Source organism: Carassius gibelio, chromosome B2 (assembly GCF_023724105.1).
Source record: "Carassius gibelio isolate Cgi1373 ecotype wild population from Czech Republic chromosome B2, carGib1.2-hapl.c, whole genome shotgun sequence".
Taxonomy (NCBI): Eukaryota; Metazoa; Chordata; class Actinopteri; order Cypriniformes; family Cyprinidae; genus Carassius; species Carassius gibelio.
The window spans coordinates 21,349,284-21,370,722 of NC_068397.1; the positions used below are offsets into that span (position 1 = coordinate 21,349,284).

General features: G+C 35.7%; 1 protein-coding gene across 2 annotated transcripts in view; it reads left to right on the forward strand.

The window, feature by feature from the left end:
- Positions 1-11,304: 11,304 nt before the first annotated feature.
- The window catches only part of LOC127951229 (tenascin-R-like), a 139,209-nt gene continuing 129,074 nt past the window's right edge, over positions 11,305-21,439 (forward strand). Inside the window, exon 1 of one of the 2 annotated variants that reach the window (XM_052549033.1) lies at positions 11,305-11,610. The gene's annotated coding sequence lies outside the window, so the exon portion shown is untranslated. The remainder of the gene's footprint in view (positions 11,611-21,439) is intronic. The other variant, XM_052549034.1, reaches the window with a different exon arrangement.

Here is a 21,439-nt window from a genome sequence, read left to right on the forward strand (position 1 = left end):
TGGGGAGGAGAGTTTGAGTAGCCAAAGACTTTCCAAGGATCACAGCTGGAATATTGCAGTAAATAGTTCAGTCTCGGTTTCAGAAAACCTTTAAAAAAAATTGTCAAACAGAACCTACAGGTCCTTCTCAAAAAATTTGCATATTGTGATAAAGTTCATTATTTTCCATAATGTAATGATAAAAAATAAACTTTCAAATATTTGAGATTCATTGCACACCAACTGAAATATTTCAGGTCTTTTATTGTTTTAATACTGATGATTTTGGCATACAACTGAAAACCCAAAATTCCTATCTCAAAAAAAATATCATATCATGAAAAGGTTCTCTAAACGAGCTATTAACCTAATCATCTGAATCAACTAATTAACTCTAAACACCTGCAAAAGATTCCTGAGGCTTTTAAAAACTCCCAGCCTGGTTCATTACTCAAAACCGCAATCATTGGTAAGACTGCTGACCTGACTGCTGTCCAGAAGGCCGTCATTGACACCCTCAAGCGAGAGGGTAAGACACAGAAATAAATTTATGAATGAATAGTCTGTTCCCAGAGTGCTGTATCAAGGCACCTCAGTGGGAAGTCTGTGGGAAGGAAAAAGTGTGGCAAAAAACGCTGCACAATGAGAAGAGGTGACCGGACCCTGAGGAAGATTGTGGAGAAGGACCGATTCCAGACCTTGGGGGACCTGCGGAAGCAGTGGACTGAGTCTGGAGTAGAAACATCCAGAGCCACCGTGCTCAGGCGTGTGCAGGAAATGGGCTACAGAGAAGCTGCACTGGACTGTTGCTCAGTGGTCCAAAGTACTTTTTTCGGATGAAAGCAAATTTTGCATGTCATTCGGAAATCAAGGTGCCAGAGTCTGGAGGAAGACTGGGGAGAAGGAAATGCCAAAATGCCTGAAGTCCAGTGTCAAGTACCCACAGTCAGTGATGGTCTGGGGTGCCATGTCAGCTGCTGGTGTTGGTCCACTGTGTTTTATCAAGGGCATGGTCAGTGCAGCTAGCTATCAGGAGATTTTGGAGCACTTCATGCTTCCATCTGCTGAAAAGCATTATGGAAAAAACCACTGGGTAAATGGTTTACTGACCATGGTATTATTGTGCTCAATTGGCCTGCCAACTCTCCTGACCTGAACCCCATAGAGAATCTGTGGGATATTGTGAAGAGAAAGTTGAGAGACGCAAGACCCAACACTCTGGATGAGCATAAGGCCGCTAGCGAAGCATCCTTGGCCTCCATAACACCTCAGCAGTGCCACAGGCTGATTGCCTCCATGCCACGCCGCATTGAAGAAGTCATTTCTGCAAAAGGATTCCCGACCAAGTATAGAGTGCATAACTGAACATAATTATTTGAAGGCTGACTTTTTTTGTATTAAAAACACTTTTGTTTTATTGGTCGGGTCAAATATTCTAATTTTTTTGGAGCTGTATGCCAAAATCATCAGTATTAAAACAATAGGCCTAAAAGACCTGAAATATTTCAGTTGGTGTGCAATGAATCTAAAATATATGAAATTTTTATCATTACATTATGGAAATAATGAACTTTATCACAATATGCTAATTTTTTTGAAGGACCTGTACATCACCACATTTTGTTTGGGAGGGTTTCAAGAAAAATTCTCCTAGCTAATCCCAAAACAAACTAAAGGATATTCAGTTATCAGACTTGACTGGAACTTCAAATGGGACTGGCTTCTATGGTGAAACAAAACAACAACAACAACAACAAAATAGGTTCAAAAGCAGAATAAAAAAATCGACTCGTTCAAAGTACGTGCTGAGAGCAGCATTTCAGACAATGCGCGTACACAGAATTAATTAATCTTCCGCGTATCGTAACTTCTGAATGAACACATACACAAAATATTATTTCAAAATAATTGAATTAATATAAAGTAGACTTTGCAGACTGTTTGACCCTCATGAAATTTTAAATCACGCGGAGCATATATAATGAGTCTGAAGGGAACTGCAACCAGCATAGGGAACAAGTGTACATAAAAATACAGCTTCAAGAAGAATGCATAAAGAACATTTATGCATTCTTCCATGCTCTGACTCAATTCATTGTTTAAATTTTACACGCAATAAACAACAAGTCATTGCAAAAAATAAAATTTAGTTAAAATATGGTCTTTTAAAAGGAGCTGAACCTCTGGCATTTATTATTTAGAATTAATTTACTAAAGGAGTTGTTCCTGGCAGTTCGTTGCTAGTATAAAGGAGACAAGTTATGTGATATTGCAATGCATTTATCATGATCATGCGTTAAGTAACAATTAGGAAGACACAGTTGGTTTAGGTATACAAATCATTTGTTTTCATAAAACACTGCAATAGTCATTAATCACTGATTACAGGAGTTTTGAATATGACAATTTATCCTGCGTAGGGTTGCAGGGATGACAGATCCACGTTAAGTATCTTGGATGCATAAATTAACATTTATATTCATTTCAATATATTATACATATTTTTATGTACCGTAAACACATTAGGATGCCATAACTCTCAAAAGTGTTAATCTGAGTGTTTGGTCTTATTTTAACACTCCCTATGTCTGAATTTTCATCAAAACAAGATATGGATCTATCATAAAAAGAAAAGTTTGGGACGCTGGATAATATAACTGCATGCGTGTGCACTATAAGCAACTGCCATTCTTACAGTATATAGCCAAATTATAGCCAAACTCCATATATCTGTGAACTCAATTGTATTGTGTCTGCCTGTCTGTCTGTGTTTTGTCATGGATGTGTTGAATTAATTGTTTGTCTTTTCTGTCTGCCATGAATATCTCAGCTGAGTAACAAAAAAATGCCATTTAGATGAAAGGAAATGTTAATTGATTGCATTCTCCATGTATCATAAAATTCTTTGAAGGAGATCAGTCCCAACCTGGCATGGACAGAGTGAGTAATTTACTTTTTATTAATGTTTTAAAGGTCTTATACTCCTTTGTCTCTTGAAAGTAATAGCATATTTGCTCCAGCTGCTTTCACATTGGAGTAGATGACTGGTGGCTGGCCTCTGTTCAGCACTCTTTCACAAAACACTGAATCACAGATTTTTATCAACTCTGTTGACTTACAAAGGATTAGAATTCTTGCCCCATCAAGACACAGATCACCCTGGGACATTAAAGATGCTGCATAGGCATTTTGCATGTTTCCTTTAAAGAAACGGTCATTCAACCATTGTTGAATCTTTAAAGACATTTTGAGTTTAAGTTCGGAAGGACATATTGATTCTACATTACCAGACCTGTGATGAAACCGAGGTGTTAATTAATCGGACTCTGTCAAAGCCCATATGCGAGTTAAGTTAGTGTGACACTCTCTCCCACTCAGTTTCTCTCTGGCTATTTTCCTTTGTCAAAGTGTATATGTGTCTGCAGCCTGTAATTGGATTATTGGCATTGGCAGAACCGCATGTGAAACAATGAGAAAAGTGTATTGATCATGGTCTGCCTGTACCTTCAGTCAGCATGACATTGACTAATTTAAAATTCTTCTCTGAAACAGGGCTTGTTGAGATCATGCATTTTCCCAAGAATTGCCGCAGGATTCAAAGATTAGATTCTCTATCTAGTTTGGCAGCAAGCTTAAAGGTTAAAATGTGTTTTATTTAAATGCATCTTGATTTTATTTTGTACTGCTGTGTGAGCCTTCAGTATGTTTAAAGCTCATAGGACATATGTGTGTGTGTGTGTATATATATATATATATATATATATATATATATATATATATATATATATATATATATATATATATATATATATATATATATATTAATATGCTTAATATAACTTAATATGCAGAGACAACTACAAGCAGGCCATTCACAAGCTGATTTCCACAAAATTTTTTGTAGTAGTAGCATTGTTTTAATATTGAGTCTTAAGACTGCTAAATAGTATTATATATTTCTGACAGAGTTACTTTCTTTATGTTAAACCAGAATTTTATTTTGACGGGTTGCCATGAAGAACTTGCAGCTGCTGTGTATGTGATATCATATATCACTGCTATGATGGTAGTTTTCTCAAATTAAATGGTAAAATGCTAAAGTGACTTTCAGAGCAGCTGTAGATGATATTCATGTGTTCATATCGGCATATAGTGAGACGGAAGAAGCTGAAAACACAGTGTCGTCTTCGCCTTGGTATATGTGTAGTAAACAAAACAGTGCGTCGCGACATCCACCATTCATTCATTGCTGAAATAATGCCATCTTAAACAGTACTTCAGCAGATTGTTTGTATATATTATGTATATCCACAAATATTTTAGTACTATAGCATTTTACCTGAGCATTGTTCTTGGTTCTTGTCAACAGAATCTCCACTATGATAAGCATTGAATGAATAATCTAGTCCTTAGAAAAGAGGCAGAGGTCTGGGAAGTTTAGCCTTAGCCTCCAAGAGGCCATATGACTGACAGGTAAAACAACCAATCATAATTCGTTGTGTGCCGTGTCATGTTTAGGGCCAAGGAAATGTCCTCACAATAACAGAACAGTGTATAAAACTCTTGAACTTATTAGAAAGATTCTTTGCCACGAACGTAAAATATTTCACATACTTTTGAAAATCCAGCGTTTAGTTGATCCTGATAATCGCTTATTGTCACAGTTGTAAACGTGACGACTTGCTTCTAGCATGAGGGGTTTGGCATCATGGCATATTTGTTTTACAGGCGGAAGAAGTGAAGTGAAGTGAAGAAGAAATACAATACAAATGACCCAAAAGAGGCCCAAAAGCAACAAAACACTAACCAGAAATTATTCGCTGTTGTGTGCATGAGTGGCACTGTGCAAAATTGGATATCCAGCTAGCAGGATAGTAACAAATAATTTCGTCCATGCTGAGTTGGTACTATAACAACAAAACACTAAATATTAAATCACACTCATTCTTATTGTCCAAGGTGATTTACATTACGTGGTGGGCAGCAGACTTATTGGTGAAGGGTGCTTAGTCTAAATCTAAGAGACCACACAAGGACTTCAGCAAGGACAACCACCCATCCCCACCTGCTGCCAATGAATGCGATGCTCTCAGTGACTGTGGGTTGCTTGGAAATGAGTGTCAACACTAAAAGGAGCATTATGGAAGGAAAGTAGATGACACACAGGAGAGATCACATTTAGTTTTTTCAACAGTTTGTAGTTAGAAGAAGTTTTTTTTTTTTTACATTTCACTTTTTATGTTGATTTTCCACCTATACTACAAAAGGTTTTTGTCTGAATGTGCAATGACTTCCTCATACCTTCAGTGTATTTTAATGCATGCTAGCTTTTAGTGTCCTCTCGGGCCAATAGAAGATTGCTGTTTTTAGTCAAAGTAATTTTATTAAAAAGTTTTTATAAAACAAATAAATGTAAAAATTGTTATGTTGATTGTTGTACATATTGCTGCAGTTCAGGAATAAAATGTCTGGTAAGTGAGGCTAAAAGGTAAATGCTTTATCACATATATTGCAATAAACACTACACTAAACCTAACTGATAGACAACACTAAAGCATGAGAGATAAAACCAGACCATGCTGTTTTAGCTTGCTTCTACAAGTCTTTGCGCTTTTTTTTTTTATCATGAATCGTGTATTTATACCAGAGTGCTCTGAAAACAGAGAGCAGCAATGTACCAGGTACCAGCTACCGAGAAAGTTCACCATGCCAGAAATTATGTGATCATTGTGCAAGGAACTGCATGTAAATAAATTATTATTATTTTTTTACGGATAATATCTCACATAATCAGAATTTGCTCAAAAGGAATAAAAATTGTTACTTGGTTGCCAATAGTTTTCATTTAAGCTGGAAACTGCAATTGTTTTTTTAAAATGTAGGTAGAGGTATGTTTTCCAGGGAACCTGGATTGTACAATTACGTGAAAGACTGCTATAAACTTGGCCTTATCCTGTTAGAGTGGACAGTTACTTCTATAGTATAGGCTTTGCAAAGGGAGGGAACTTCCAAAATGCTGAAAATGCATGAATATTTGGGACTTTAAATCCATTCACCATGTGGGAAAGTAGACACAAGTAGTCAATACACAGCTTACAAAACAATAGACTGACTTGAGGATGGTTTTTATGAGCACTCATTTATGAAAATCATTAAGATTACTGATTTACTTTGTTAGAAACAAAAAAAAAATAATAATAATTTGAGTCACAGTAACAGTTTTCCTCTTGTAGCATTGTAGCTATTTATTTATTTCAACTTTAACTCATCAATATTAAATCACACAATAGCAAGGCTGTTTCCAGCATCCAGCCAACAGTTTTTCAAGCATCTTTGCAGTGTGAAGAGCTAAGCTACATGTTACGTGAGTGGGAGTGATTGTGTCCTTAACGCTTATGCATGATTAATTGCGTTTACACAGTACACTTACTAACCCTTGACATGCTTAGAGCAGCTCAAGGGATCTTTATCCTAAAGACAAGCACTTACATTTATTTTAACAGCACTGAAGATGGAGGCTGTTTATATGTAGCATTCAAACATCTGCTGTTCTCTCAGGGTATTAATATTCTGTCAGTAAAAAATGCTAATTATGATTAGATTAAAAGAAAGGTCTCAGGAATGCAAGTGATGCTTTACATAAAATGTATTCATTTCACTTCATATGTTTCGCAATATATTCAGTAAGTGCTTGACTAAACACTGCGATTTCAATGAGAAGTGCATAGAATTAGAGTGAGAAGACCAGGCCACTGTACCATGGCAATTTGGAGTGGTAGATCAAAGATGGCTGCTACAGAATTGCTATGATTTCAGATATATCTCTATGGTGACTGTGCAAGCACCTACTGTGCCACTGTAAATCGTACAAATGGTAAGCAGACTAAGCTTTGAGGGAAACACTGCTTTCAGCTAAAGTCAGTGAGACTCAATGAATAAATAATGACTTTGCCTTGTTTATAGATGTATTTGAAAGCAAAATAACATCACTGACAAGACCTGCTGCAGTGGCTCATTGAGTCACTACTAAAATGGGTAATGTGCATTCTGATCACTCAGTGTCCAAACAAACTCTGTATAGTAGTTTGCACAATTTGTATTCATTCATTCATTCATTCATTTTTTTTTTTTTGAGCTATTAATTAGATATGCATTCTTTCTGTGCATGTATAATTTTATATAATGAATTAATGTATAAATATATATAGAATATAATATTATAAATAAATCATTCGTTTTCTTTGACTGAAATACAATTATATTTATTTTATAGAGCAAGTCTGGATTTTCTAAATATTCCATTTATTATGCACTTAAATATCTTCTGAATTGTCTTTGATTGGTCTAGTCATCTTTTGATAACTATACTATACGTTATTAAACATTGCAGTAAAAGTTTGGTGTCTGTAAATTTTTTAAATCCTAAATGCTCTATGCTCATCAATATATAATCTGTAAAAAATAAAAAAATAAAAAATATTCTGAAAAATTATTACAATTTAAAATAACTGTTCTTTTAAATAAAATGTCATTTATTCCTGTGATTTTTTTTTTTTTTTTTTTTTTTTGAGAAAAAGAAAAGCATATATTTTCAAATGTGAATACATTTTTGTCATGTAAAAGTCTACTGTTACTTTTAATCAACATATAGTAAGTATTCTGCAATAATATATTGCTAATTTAGTTTGATACCAACTTTAACGATGTAAGGAAATGCTGAGACTTGACCTTTCTGAGCTAATAAATCTATTACATATGAATGCTATAGGGGGAACACTGTAGCCAGAAATAGATCAGAGGCATAACACAGTTTTAACAGTTTTATTAACCAAGTTTTTAAGCATGAAGTTATCTTGGTTACTTTGATTTCCAACTTGTACGCACTTGCACTTGTAACGGCAAGTAAATAGGAGCTGACCCACAGAAGGGTGCTGATAAGTCTATCATTTTCCTCATGAATTTCAGTGTTTGGGTGTCTGAAATTACAGGTTTTATTTTTGTAATCACCGCAATTTCCTGACTTGGGTATTCAGCAGGATAGTTGAAGACCCTGCCCATTCTTAACATGAAGAGAATGAATGAGGTATATGACAAAACCAGCTAATCATAGCTTTATATAGGCAGGCACGAACAATGCCAGGTAATTAGGAAACCACATACATCAAAAGATGATTTTGAGGACACAATGTCCTGCTCTTTTCATGATTGAATTAATGAATAGATGCATGATGGAAAACAGAACACATTTGAGATTAGCCACAACAAGACGCACAACTTATGAACTGAAGAGGACTTTAATGATTTAGCTTTATATGAAAGTTAGAAATTCACTGCTTGTTTTTCCAGATCAAACTCGACACACCCTCGTCTTGAACAGTACTTCGTGTTCAGGGCTAAATAATCATTATTTAGTGTATGATTCATTGAATAATGATTCATTCCTCCTTGATTATAATAATCAACACTGTGCCATTATTTCTGATTGATACTCTCCGGAATAAGAAATAATACAAGCCCATAATTATTATTTCTATGTAAATAATTCACAATCATTGACTATGTAACACTAAGAGCCTTTTTGGAACACAGACGATATTATGAAGGACTGCTTTGATCAAAAAATGAAATTCAGTGGGGTCCAAAACAACATTGACTTTCACAATATAGACATTTTTTTTATTTCTTTTCTCATGTTTAGACTTGTTTAGACTGACACGAGGGTCAGGAAATTATAATTTTTGGGTGAACTATCAGAAAGAGGTGGGCAGTACAAAACACTCACTTTCACCAAACACTTCAAGTTGTTCTACGGAGCTCTGAGTCGGTGCTGTGAAGGCTTTCGACTCTCCTAACCTCTGACTCAAGCCGAGCAACAACTAATACATAAAGCACAATCACTATTCCATTGCTGTCTTTAAGCTTTGCCCTCTATTTGTGCCGACAGCCCATTTAACACTCTTAATGTAGCTTGTGGTCTACTGTAAGGGACCGCAGGCTATGGGAATTCCGGAAAAATCTATGAGCGCTTTCAATTATTCATCATGGTAGTACAGGTTTTTCCAGACGCCTGTTATTGTTAGAAACCGCACTTTTTTGTCTTTAGCACGACGAAGGTTTTCCCACAGCTTAAAGTGACAGTTCACACTACAATTAAAATTCTCATCATTTACTTATTGTTCCGAGTCTGTTTTGGTTTCTTTTTTGTGTGAATGTTCACTGTTTATAAAATGCAAGTTGTTACAAAAAAAGACATTTTTATGAAAAAAAAAAAAAAAAATATATATATATATATATATATATATGTATATATATATATATATATATATATATATATATATATATATATAGAGAGAGAGAGAGAGAGAGAGAGAGAGAGAGAGAGAGAGAGAGAAAGAGAGATAGAGAGAGAGAGAGAGATGACATTTTTGTTTAGTTTTTTGAGAGTATGTTTTGATAAAAGTGCAAATACTATTATATCTTTCACAATTCCATGTGTAATATAATGTATTAATTGCCATTTTTTGTAATTATTGGTTTAATTTACTAGCAATGTCTAAATGAAAACAGTTTCACCTCCTACACCATTTTTTTCAGTGTAACTGAAAATAGCCACTTGTAAAGAAAGATAGCAGCTGTATAAATGAATTTCCCAACTAATAATAATGACAATATGTGTATGAGGTTACTTTTTCTGTTGAAATGCAGATGAAAACTGCAGCGTTTAATCTCAGTGTAATTCACCTTGCGAGTCATTTCACAGGCGTGTTGATTTATTGACAGATTGTTACATCATGCACTAATGCTGATTGTGCAAAAAAAAAAAAAAATCCTGAAAGCCAAGATGAACACTGTCACTATGACAATATGATGAAATGTATCAACTAATAATAGCCTGACATCCTCCTCCTGGGAGGTGCTATAAAGGTTCTTTTCCAATTTTGATTTGTAAAGACCAGCGCAGCAGGAATATGACTTCACCTTCTCTGTTTGTATTCATTTGCTTCAGACTGCCTGCTGAAACATTAATGCCTGTCTCAGTTTCACTGTTTCTCACTGAGGCAGGGGTCCCACTGCCCAGCTGACAGCACAGATTGCACTTTGCCTGAGAGGAAAAGAGACAGTGAGAGAGAAAGAGCGAAAAATATTTGAAATTTTAAAGTAATACAGAACTAATGGGAAAGCTATAGTAAAAATGGCGATTAAGGGGACTTTACATGCAAATAAACTAAAAATATATGTTTTTTGGACAACAAAAAAAGATGGTTGAAACTTGAAAATCTGTTTTTTATAGTCCAATATATATATATATATAATTTCTATTTATGCACAACATTTTGACTTTAAGTGGCCTTCTATTGGTTATGAGCAGAGTATAATACTGTAGTTTAATTTTCCTCTTGCCCTGGATGTCAGTAAATCTCATCTAAAACACGTCGAATGTTTATGCTTTTATTAATCTGGGGGTGAGGGATTTGTGGACATAGTAATGTATTTTGATTTGTAGTGTAAGACAATTATTTTTATTCATATTTTATGTGGAGTTGAAAAGTTAAAGAGAGACAATTTAGGTTACTGAAGGTTTCCTTTTGTTTTGATGGATTGATCTAAATAATCTACTAATTAATTTATGACAACAAAACAAATAAATAAATCTTTAAAATAACGTATTTTTATATATTCAAAAAAAAAAAAAAAAAAAAAAAAAACAGATGACAGACGGGATATTTGTAAACGATAATAAATTTTTCTAATTGAGCAATTAATACAAAATCTTGCACTTTGTTGCATTGTGGTTAAAGGTTAATGGAAATTACCAGTGCATGTTCAAGTTTTTTTTTTTTTTGCAATGTCTCAGCAAATGCAAAACTATTATTATGTAGGCACATTCCACTATATTTAAAAATACAAAGTTGCCTCCTGTATTGCTTACAATATTGTCACATTAAATTTGCCTACAAAAGCTTTTACTGTAAATTTAACAGGATTTTTTTTATGTGACAGAGAATCCACACCTCACTCTTTTGTCTCTCTCTCACTCTCTCTCCATTTTCCTTTCTCTCCAGCTTTCTCTTTCAGACTGAAGCCGAACTGAAGCTAGTTGGATTAGTTCTGGACCGGCTACTGTCGGCTATTGGAACACCCTCTAGAGGCTGCAGGAGGAGAACGCCAGCGCTGTCAGATCAATACAGTGGGAGAGAGAGAGAACAAGACGGGGGTAGAGAGGCATAGGGAGGGAAGGAGAAGGAAAGAGAACGAGAACAGGGGGTGTCGCTGGGTGAGGGAGGGAGACACAGAGATAGCGTGCATGTGCATGTGTGAGAGGGAGAGAGAGAGAGAGAGAGAGAGAGAGAGAGAGAGAGGAGGGTGCGAGAGACAGATAGACGGAGAGACCGAGTTAGGGCGAGAGCAAGGTGCACACGTTGCTCAGCCTCCTCACTGCAGCCGCGACAGGCAGCCAGAGAGGAGCTCCAATCTAACTGGTGGCAACAATAGACTACTGAAAACACAGCTTGACCGATCAATAGACCTTTGCAAGAAACATTGTGAGAGGGAGAAAGCTGCTCAAGGACCAGGGAGGAGCAGATAAGGTGAAGATCTAAAGGCAATTACAACACTGGGTTCCAAAACTAGGTAAGTTGAGCGTCTGGTGTTAAGTGTTCTCTTCTCATAGCGGCTGTGCTGTGCTTGAGGGGTCTGACTGGGGAATGGGAGGGGGCTCAAGTAATGAATTGGTTTGTGGGTTGTGCATCAATCAAAACATTATCATTCTGAGCTTCAGACCGAGGGTTAGGTTCCTGAAGTCACATCAGGGAGCAGACAGGGTCTGTTGTAACCAAAGCTGTATTCTTCTTTGATTACATCATTTACATGCATTTGAATATGCATTGAGTAGATTCCATTTAGAAATACTCCAGATGTAGGATCGGTGGTATGCATTCATGTTGTTTTGAATGATACACAAGTGTAAGTACAGAGAGTAAAAACATTGCATGGATGGTTGGTTTCATGAAGTTGGTTTCATGGTTCTTGTGATGCTATGTTATGATTGCAGAACTTTTACTTTCAGTAATGTTTGCCATTTCGATAATAATATAGTCTGGTTATGGAGTATAATACTTAAAATTGTAGGAAGAGATTATAAGTATATATAAATTAAATGTTCTATATATGATGCTTTAGAAATTATATGGATCTTATATATTTTATATTATCTTATATTTATATATATTCAATATGTCTTATGTTACATTGTTTATTTATTTATTTTCTTTAGAATTCCATTATTATTATTATTATTATTATTAATGGTGTTAAAAGTTCTTTGAAATTGAAATTGCTTAAACTATTTGGATTCTGTCAGATTAACTGGAAACAAATTTAATTTAATCATTTATTTACATTTTTTAATTGTCTTGTTCGTATATATTATGTTTAATCAGCTAAATTACTGTACATATACTTTATATCCATAATTATTTTTGTATTTATAGAATAATACATCACAACACTGACATTGTAAATTCAAAGATATTATATTATAATTATATATTCAATAGATTTGGGGCAAACTCTATTACTTCAGACTTTGACATGTTGCAGCCATTTCCTTCAAACGCAGATGTAGCTTGTTTTAAGAATCAATCAAGAATGATCTGATTGCCCTGTGCAGTTTTTTTTACATAGATGTTTTCTGAAAGCCATGCAGCCTCACTGTACCCCAGAGTGAGCAATTATTCTGTGCAGTGGGCAAACTTTCCATCCAAACAGTTGGGGATGCTGTTATGGGCAGATAATGATGTCACCATCCATCCTGAGGATAAACTGGCTATTTATTTCTTCCCTTACACCCTGTGCCACCTTTTTCAGAGAAATATTCTCACGCTTGCTGTTGTGCATCCATTCCTCCTCCCTGCAGAGCTGCACAGCGAGGGATATTGTCGTATTTCTTAAGTGTTTGATTTGTCAAAGTCAGTTGAACATATTGTCCATGGGCAGAGACTGTGGTATCGGCATGATATTAAAAATCTGGTGTGGGGATCCTTTCTGCAGATTTATAGCTGGAGTATAAATCTTAACACCTTGGCTGCGAGACCTTTTCTTTACCGCCCTGCCATGTGAACGAACGAGACCGCATGCCTCCCCACACAGTGGAAGATGAGAGCCCAGGGGTACATGGTAATCTCACTGTAGGTAGATCACACCTCTCCGTGGCTCCTTCCTTCCTTCCTCCTGCTCCTCTTTTATTAGTCTTAGGCATGATTTCAAAGCTTTCCCTGAGTCTGAGAATTCAGATAGCGTCCTCTGCTCCCACTAGCACGCAGGCCTATCTATTAAACATGCAGCCATCAGAAGGCTCTCTCAACCAAATTTATGGAAATGTAAATCAATCAATAATGTGGATAAACATACATTCAACTTTAAAACGTTTGCTTTGGTTAAAACTTCTATAATAATATCCACCTTAAAATTTTGAAATATTGCCATTGGGACAATTTGTCGATGTTACTTTTATTAACACATTTTGGTTCATTTTGAAATGTTGCCCTCTGAAAGCGCAATTAACCAAGCAGAAAATACATCGTTGGTCTATATTTCAGAACAAAGCCAAAATATTACAAACCTGAAGGTTACATTTCAATATGGTAAAACGTGCATGCATGTGATTTTATTGTATGCGAAAAGCATATACCATAAAATTTATGGTGAAAATCTATGTTAAATTCAACTACACCCAGACAAAAATAATAATCATAATTTCCCTTAAAAATATAACTTAAAAAAAATTAACAAACAGTTACAAAGAAATGGCAACACACTCAATTCAATTAGAAATTTTGTAGAAAAACTAGTATTTTCTTATCAAATGTACTTGAAAAATCTTTGTTTTATTTACAACTTATATTTTTTTACAGTGCAGTTAATATATTTTTTGTACAGTAAAATGTTATTTAATATATATAATTTTTTTTGTAAAAAAAGATATGAGTCACCTCATCATTTAGTATTATATAAACACACCTGAGCAGCAATATCTTGTGTTAATCATGATTGCATAATAAAATTAGATTTTTCTGATACTTTCCCCTCTCCGTGAGATTAATTAACATGTAACAGCATGCCTGTGGGTAACCAAATAGCACAACTGTGTTAGTCTATGAGGAAATTAATAATTTACATAACATTTGAGTCCAGGGGCTCTGCCTCTGCACAATGCCTGTGTTGCAGAAGTTTCTTCTACTCATGCTATCAGACTGCTAAATGGTAATTAAGCCAGGGCTCCATTTACATGCACTCTGCGGAAGAACACGAGCATTTAAAAAGAAATCGGGCTGCATATATTGTACCACCAGAGGATCATTGTCCAAAATGAACGCATGTTGAGGCGGCTGCTCTCTTTGCACTCCCTGTTCAACTGCCCGTAAATGGCTTTCAAGTGACCATTATTTTTTGTCATTGATTTAAATACAGCTTAGCTGATGGATCCGTTTACCATAATGCTATGTTATTGCAGTTTGTGTGCGTTTTTAATGCGCTCCTGCTGTTGAAATGACCCTTTTGAGCACTATTGTTCTCAATTTAAATTACCAACCCTCAATGTTCATCATAAGCCAAGGACAGGTTAGTCGACAAAAGCTGTTGTTACTGAATAAAATTATACCATACAGAGGTGGAATTTCTCGTTAACCCCCTCAAACATGAAGTCGTGGTCCGTTCTGTCATGGGTTCAATCTGTTTGATAAATGCTTCACCAGCACTCCGTTTTTTTGGTGTTCACCTTCTGAAAGCCATGGTAGCTTTAAATAATACCAGGGTGCAAAGAGAGCAAGTGATGGAGAAAGAGAATTACTTGTACCGTTGCCTGCTGCTCATGCACCTGTTTTTTACCTCTATTTCCACCTTTTTCTGCCTACAAATGTGTCCTCATGGTAACACTCCTGCTTATGATTTCCCGGCTTGAATGCAGTCAATAGGGGGAGCCGGTTAGCTCTCTCTCTTTTGATTTGAAAATGTGCTCATGGCTTGATGATCGTTTCAGGACATCAGAGGATGATTTAACTGCAGTGTGATGCTCTAAATTAATGGGATTAATGTTTATTTGGCTAATCTGATTAGTGAGTTAATCGGATTGAATTGCTTCAGAGTGAGCAAAAAATCCTGTGAGAAAAAAAAAAAAAAAACTGAATTCATCAGCAGTCTGCAGTGTGCCTTGTCCACACCACTAGAGACACCAAACAGAATTTCAACATTATGAACGTATTCAAATATGTTGTTAGTGCTCACTTTGTCAATTGTTGTTCAGAAAACCTTTATTTTATGTTCATGAAAAAGTAAATAGCATGTCTGTCTTAGTCTGGGTGCTCAAACAAACATTTTGCACTTCTGTTCAGTGCTGTGAAATTGCATTTCCCTTTTAAATGTTCTGTAAAATATATGCTATCTTAACTGATGAATTAGACCGCATACTCACAAAATCCCAATCAACCACAGACGTTAGCTAGCCGAAAGCACAAAATATTTTAACAGTTGCAGAGAGCATTTCTGATCGGCTAAATCAGTGTGTGCTCTGCTTCTTTCTTTTGTTTACAGAGCCTGTTACTGAGGCCACATCAACACCAAGCCAGCTTTCCCTATCCAATCTTTTTTTCAGCTCAAGAAATATCAGTGTACACACAAAACTGACTCAAAACGTTGTAGTATGCATGCCAGTACAGTATGTGGCACTGTAATTCTGATACAGAGATACACTAGAAATGAAGAAGACTTGAAGCATGCACATAAACCTTGCGCGCTGTATACAACCTCGACACAACAACAAGAAGACAAACTGTACAGATATACTAGGAATCATGTCAAACGGGTAGGCATTATCACAAAGTACAATTGAGTATAAAGAGAAGAAAAATGATTCATAACTTAAGTAGAAGGGAACAAGTAATTTTAACACATATACATACAGGACATTCAAATCTTAAACCAAACACTATACATTACAGGGAAACATAATACTGGTGTATTTAATTCTTGTTTAGCAGAGAAATCAGTGGAACACGTTATGATGATAAGTACATAATATGAAAGAGAAAGGGATCGATTTAAAGATGAATTACAATCCTTAGGTATTAAAGAATTTTCATTAAGTAGTATTTTGAATGATGGTCCAAATGCAGGAAAACAGATAAGTGTTAGAAACGGTATATTCTCTACACACTCCATCACAGTAGGTGGCGGTATGGACCTATGAAGTTGGTTCGCAACCCGCCATAAAACCAAAAGAGGAAAATAAGAAGATGAACATGAACATGGAACAATGCATTTAATAAACATTTAATACAATGTCGAGTGTTTGTTCATGTAGTTGATACCTTTACGTGATATGGGCGAGACATGGTGTTATGACATCATCGTTTCACAAAATATATGGATTGGCTGTACACACGAAAATGTAAGGCTGTTGTTTTCAGATGTATCCAATCTGGGACCCGGTTTAAAAAAATAGCGGTTTCACGCATCCAAAACGCCAGATCAGTCTGGACAAAACACAGATACAATACACGATTTTTACATACGTTTTACAGCTAAACGCATCTCTGAATAAAAAAAAAAAAAGTGATTTCTCAGGACACGTATTTAACTGATATCTTAATACTTGGTATTCAGGAAAAAAAAGAATAATTAAAATTGCTTGCAGCACCTTTAATAGTGAAAATGCAACAACACAAGACTTCAGGTTTTGTGTGTTCTTATTGTCCTTATATAAAGTATAGCTGACACTTAGGTAAACTAGTTACATTATGTGATTGTTTCCCATTAATACATTTGAATATCATGCAATTAGTATGGAAATATCTTAGTTATTTTCTTAGTCTCTTAAAATATTAGTTTTGATGGCCAAACTGGTTGGTAGATTTTAAATTAAAACGTTTATTTCTGTCCAGATATTGGTCTCATAAACAGCTGAAACTTGCTTGCTTAAAGACCACAATACATGTGGTTCTGCACTGAAACTGTGATTAAAAGATCATGCTTTGATCTGATCTGTGGCAGACACATGAGTTCAAGAAAAAGAAAGAAAATCATGTGTTCTCGTTTTTAAATTGCCTGTTTATCTCGCTCTAAAGATACTGACAAACAGAATGCTAGAATGTCTTGCACAAACTGTCATCTGCCAAAACTGGCAAAAGTATGTTCACAACCTTTTTTTTAATGCATTACCTCTTTAGTCCGAGCAGTTTTTGATTTCTAGTGTGGGTGAGGTCACATTTATTTCAGCCAATCGGGTTTGCTGCGTATCTTGCGCTTGTTAATTGACAAGTGATTAAGGAGTAAAACAATTATTTGCTCCAGTGAAGATTCCATCTGTCTTCAATTAGTTAGAACTGTATCATTAACTTAATATGTTATCTGCTCACAAATTTCCTCTGCTAAATGTTTGGAATGGAAATGGTCGCGCTCATGCTCACATCTCATCTGTAGCTCTCTAAATGCACACCCTCGGAGATACAGATGTATTAATCAATTAATCTTTCTGATACACTGTCATTCTCAATTGTTCCTAGTATTCCGACACCTCGGTTGGATTCCGGAAGCGACACGGTCAATGACTGCTGTCAAAAGAAATCATTGACAAAGTGTCAAATCTATATTGCCAAAGGACACAGGGAACAGCAGCCATGCAAACTAAAGCTAGCCACGGAAAAAAATCTTAAATAAATATTTATCTTCTTTTATTCAGAAACATTCCTCGGCTAAATTGCTTGTATTCATTATTTCAGCCCGAGATGGCATAAAACAAATGATTTTATAATGACTTCTAGGCTAGTAATTACAGCAGTGGAACTGATTAAGTTCATCCAATAATTAAACAAATATCATTGATTTCCCACAGAGAGACAGCCCAGCTCCCAAACACCCATCATCCACCATCCGCTCCTGCTTCCTGTTCTCCCCGAAGCAATAGGCCAATCAAATGTCTGCGATTTGAGAAGCGCAATAAAAGTCAGACGCATTGATATTCTGTGCAATAGTCTTTCCTGTCCCTTTGTCAACAGATAAAGATTGAAAAGAGGTGGTTTGTTGAAAAACTGATATATATCGCAGACAGCCCTTCTGTTGTAGCGGGAATCAGCAGATCTGTTCTGTGGATATTTGCTCTGACCTACTGTTTGTAGTTGTGTGGCTGGCTCATGTTGGTCTTTCACTCGCTAGCTCTCCCCATCTGTGCGGGCAGATGGATGAACACTCCCACATAAAGTTTTCTTTGCCAATTGCCATCCTTCCTGCTTTGTAGTTAAAAGAGAAAACTGAAGCATTTTTGGATCCATTGTATCTCCGCTAAGCGGTCCAGCTATCATTCCATTACCTCTTTCATGGACATTTCAGGCTAACTAATAAAGTCTTGATTTGTCAGCTGAATGCACACGGAATGATATCAGCCGATGTCTTATTTGAATGGACAAGTGATCGTCTGGGAGACTTGATCTTTAAACAAAAGCCCACACAATTGCTGACGAGTGTTATATTTAAATAGATTCTGCCTGCCGAGTCGGGGAAGAACTGCAAGCAGACTCAGAGATTTACATTCAAATACGCCGCAGCAGGGCTATGTTGTGTTGTCATTTGATGTAAATTCCCTTGGTCAACATTGTGCTCTTCATAGAAAGAGTTGTTTGGAGATGCCTCTAGGGATTTCAGAGAGACTTTTTAGCACAGTCTTTAAAATGATTAAAGTGATAGTTCAGCCAAATATGAATATTCTGTCATCATGTACTCAGCCTCATGTCATTTATCTATCTTTCTTTTGAGATTGCAAAAAGAGATGGATATTTATGCTGCTGCTTTTTTCCCCATACAATATGAAGTCAATGGTAATCAATGAAATTAAGAAAAATGATAATAGAAAAATAAATAAACTAGTGCAATTTGAATATGAGCATATCAAATTTTTTAAAGAACCAACTACATTCAGCTTAATTTGCGTCAAACTTGTGACAAATATAACATTACAGTGTTTTACTCACACAAAGATAACATTGGCATTTGAGGGTGAACTATTCCTTTAGGCTGGATTCTGGAGAAAAAATATTTTTAAAAATAAAAATAAATAAATAAATAAATGTACTACTTACTATGCAGAGTTTCTAGAAAAATTGGTAAAGAAATCAACCAACACACAGTGGGTTATTAATTCAGCCCAGTGCTTCCAATATCTAAAAGTATAATGTGTTTTTTTTCCCCTTTGCACATCACAAGTGTCATCCTACCATTTACAGTTAATTTTTTTTTATTTTTTTGTCCGGTTTTTATCTCATAAACAACCGAGATGCGTCTCCTTCTCCCAACTGCCATGAAGCCGAAATGGGTTGTGCATGTTTTTAAGCGGTGTTAATGTGTGCTGGCCTATGGAACACACATCCTTGGAGAAAACATCTCCAGACTGATTAGTGTTTATAAAATCTAGCCACGCTCTGCGCAGTCTGACTTCATATTTCACATTACATTAACCCACCAGCCCAGCAAGAGAGCACAATGAGGCTTTTCTGAGCCGGCAGTGTGTGTGTGGGACAGTGGAAGAGCTGTTATGAAGCAAAGGACACTAGAATTAGCAACAGGTCTTTGTTCTAATCAGGCTGTCTTGAATAGGCTCTTTCCTTTTTTATTTCAAGGGAGAGTTCACCCAAAAACAAACAATTTTGTCAGTATTTACTAACCCTATATGCTGTTCCAAAACCATATTAACGTGGAACATACAAAGTGATTTATGAATGTGCACTTTTCTATGTACCCTAGCTCTCCTTAGCACTTTTGTGATAGTTCTTGAAATAATTATCCTGATTCTTCATAGTCATAAATGAATGAATCAGTATTTTGAGTTAGATCTTTTGAATGAATCAGTTAAAAGGACTGAATCTGGTTTGCAAAGCTAATCTGAATGATTTGTTCATGAATGAATGTAGTCATTAACTGCTGCTCATGCATTAATTATCTGGTTATTAGCTCAGTGTTTTACATGAGCTATGTAATGGTATGGAGTGAATGTAATGGTATGGACTGCTTTTATGATATTTAATTAATTAATTACTTTTATTTATTTTTACCCTCAGGTCCCCATTTATTTTGACTGCATTAACGAAAATATAAGTAACTATGAAAGTATGAGTAACTGATGGCAGAATGTTTTTTTTTTTTCAGTGAACTAGACTGTTCTGGGAAAGTGGGAGTATTATGTGATTTAGTTTTGCATTGTTACTGTGATAAGTCTAAAAAAGAAATTGAAATAAATTACCGTATTTTTCGGACTAAAAGTTGCACCTAAGTATAAGTCGCATCAGTCCAAAAACATGTCATGACGAGGAAAAAAACATGTATAAGTCGCACTGGACTATAAGTTGCATTTATTTAGAACCAAGAGAAAACATTACCGTCTCCAGCCACGAGAGGGCGCTCTATGTTTTCAGTGTAGGCTACAGGAGCACTGAGCAGAATAGAGTGCCCTCTCACGGCTGTAGACGGTAATGTTTTCTCTTGGTTAATTTCTCTTGGTTCATGTCAAATGAGTTTTGATAAATAAGTCACACCTGACTATAAGTCGCAGGACCAGCCAAACTATGAAAAAAGGTGTGACTTGTAGTCCGGAAAATACGGTAATATTCACCCTCACATTGTTCCAAAACTGTAAAAGGTGATTTTTTTTAAAAGTAGATTCACTGAAATCCTTTTTTTTCCTTTTCTTTTCTTTTCTTGTTTTGCATGTTTAGCAATGCATTGAAAAGGGGCTAGTATATCTTCAAAAGCTCTAAAGGCTTGTTTCAAGTGTTTCTAATCCAATATATAATTATCTGATTTCAAAAGAATGACTTGGTGAATCACCAGATGCAGTCTATGAAGCTTCACTCAGTACAGGTGCAATATCAAAGCCATTTTAATGCGAGGCCTCACAGTCTTCTTCACAAAATTTTAATCTCAGACATATCTTGTTGTGAGATGAAGTTCTCTCCATAGGACATTGGTTTGCTCTGGTGGCATATTTGTTTTGCGCAAATGTTTTATATGCTGAAATCTGAAGGACCGAAACAAAATGACATTTCCATGTGTTGTGCTCGATATTCACTTGACCTCAATGTGTATTGACTTTGTGCACTGGAGCGAGACAGAACTGACCAAACAAAATGCACAAAAAATGCTTTGACCTTTTACTGTCCATGTTCAGATCTGCATCAAATCAATTATACTCTATATCAAAGAGCACAAATTATATATAAAAAAAATGCATATAGTATAAATACAGTGTTAAAAATAGTTTTCCTTAAAAACAAAAAACCCCGCTTTATTGTTCTCACAGTCCAATCCTCAAAGTAGACAGCAAAGGAACACCTTTTTGTATTCTTTGAGCATTCGGCTTTGCCTCTGAGTTGAAATAAGAAGTTATTCATGTGTTCCATTTGTTGATTCATCTATTCTC